Source organism: Aplysia californica, unplaced genomic scaffold (genome assembly GCF_000002075.1).
Source record: "Aplysia californica isolate F4 #8 unplaced genomic scaffold, AplCal3.0 scaffold00254, whole genome shotgun sequence".
NCBI classification, from domain to species: domain Eukaryota; kingdom Metazoa; phylum Mollusca; class Gastropoda; order Aplysiida; family Aplysiidae; genus Aplysia; species Aplysia californica.
In genome coordinates this window covers 693,694-695,690 of record NW_004797524.1, presented here as the reverse complement: position 1 = coordinate 695,690, position 1,997 = coordinate 693,694, and the positions used below count along the sequence as shown (strand labels likewise).

The following is a 1,997-nucleotide window of genomic DNA, read 5'->3' as shown; positions in this document are numbered from 1 at the left end:
GGGGGGTATGAGAGTTGCAACACAATTAGGTCATACAAGTGCAGGAGATAGGGTGTTACTGGAGAGTAACAAACAAAAAGAAAGAGAGATAAGGGCAATAACTGATGTTTGATGGTTTGATGGAAAAGAAGGAGCAAACCACACAAGCGTACCCGTCAACCACCCACGCAAAGAGCCTAGGCCTAACACGTTACGCTCGAATCTAGCATTAACTGACCCCTTTTCGAGTTTTGAGTAAAGTAAAGCACATACGTAATAACTGCCGATAATATTAGGGGAGGGAACTGGGTGGGACAGACAGACACACTACAAAAAAGAAAAAAAAAGGACCTACCGGTGAGGCACTCTAATCAACCCACTTGTTTTAAACCAAGAAAACAATCAAACGTTTTTTTTTTTTTTTTTTGGGGGGGGGGGGGGGATTCTCGAACTGGGTTAAAGAAATATGAACACGCGGGACACAAGCATAGTAAGAATTTTACAGAACTTGCAACACAAATAGGCCTAGGTCATACAGGTACTGGAGAGTAACACAAAAAAAAACCAAAAAAAAAGGAGAAGAGATATGAACAATAGATTCTGATACTTGACAGGAAAGGAGGAAATCACACCACAACCCCCGCATAATCACTACTGGGTTTTGAGTAAAACGAAGCACAAAGACGCTGTAACGACCGATACGCGAAGGGAGGGGGATAGGGAGAGGGGAAGAGACGCTAAAGAGGAAAGATCTGAAATATGACCTACCAGTGGCGCCTTGCAACCAACCACTTCTTAGAGTAGGAAAAGATACATAGGGTATAACATAAAATTACTTTCAAAATAACATAGAGAGGGAGAAAATACGATAACAGTAAGAAATATACAGAAAAAGACCGCACGCTCATATTAATATCACCTTTTGCAGATGCGAATCCAGTAAAACTTTTACCTACCAAACTATAACATAAAATCGAAAAAAAACCCACACGCCCAGAAGGAGAATGAAGTATGGGTTTAAAATTGCAAAATGCTAAATTGAAGTGGGATATCCGTGTGCGTTCTTGAAGGGCCAAGAGAAAAAACACTCACCTAGAGTCGACGAGCAGCGAGCCGTAGGTAAAAATGTACTATGACCGGCGAAGCTTTGGTTTGACCGCAAATAACACAGATCAGAATGACCAGCGCTCACACTGAACTCCCCACCACTCACGTGGAAGACAGGAGTGAACGTGTGAGTAACCTTTTGGACAGACCTTTTTAATGATAATTTTTATTAGGCCGACCTTCCAAAGGAAGACACACGGCACGCGGCATGCGACACACAACGCATCTCACGCGTGAAAACGAAAGTGGGCACAAAGGTTTATAGTACTGCCTTATATGGGGTGCCCACTCGGTCGCCTCCAAAACAAACGATTTTGTTTTCAGTTTCATACGGGGTGCCCACTACGGATGGGATCGGCCGATCGGGCCGATTATCTGTTTATCTCTTTTCTCTTTGTTTGTTTTTGTAAAGGTGTTTTACGGCGCTCGCAACTGCATAAGTTCACAATATGAGCGCGCGGGACACAGACATTTTCAGGGAAGGACTTCCGTCACGAGTGACCACCCCAACAAACAATATAGAAGGGGCCTAACCCTAAACCTTGCCCGACCCTTAACCCCTACCCTTACCCCTACTCCAAACCCTAACCCCTACCCTTACCCCTACTCCAAACCCTTACCCCTACTCCAAACCCTTACCCCTACTCCAAACCCTACCCGGGGGCTCTCATGGCCTAGAGGTTAAGGTGTTCGCCTCTCATTCAAAGGTTTTTCTTTTCTAGAATTTTCTGAAGTTTTCCCGGGTGGCGGCCGAAGCCTACTCATTGATTTTGGACCATCAAAGGATCTTGAAGGTGCGCAACTTGCACACAGGGCCTCCGATTTAGTGGTCGCTCGTTACGGAATTCCTAATTGTAAGCATACCTCCATAATGCGTACTGCAGAAAATAGTCTTTTTATTTGAGGGGGGG

The 1,997-nt window shown here is 44.6% G+C and overlaps 1 protein-coding gene across 3 annotated transcripts in view; it reads right to left on the bottom strand.

Moving 5' to 3' along the window:
* LOC101855875 (multidrug resistance-associated protein 5) overlaps positions 1–1,997 on the bottom strand; it is an 80,154-nt gene that overhangs the window by 64,125 nt on the left and 14,032 nt on the right. Inside the window, exon 1 of one of the 3 annotated variants that reach the window (XM_013083790.2) lies at positions 1,072–1,141. The exons of the other annotated variants lie outside the window; for them this stretch is intronic. The gene's annotated coding sequence lies outside the window, so the exon portion shown is untranslated. Of the gene's footprint in view, positions 1–1,071; positions 1,142–1,997 lie in introns of those variants that run through there. 3 annotated transcript variants of the gene reach the window in all.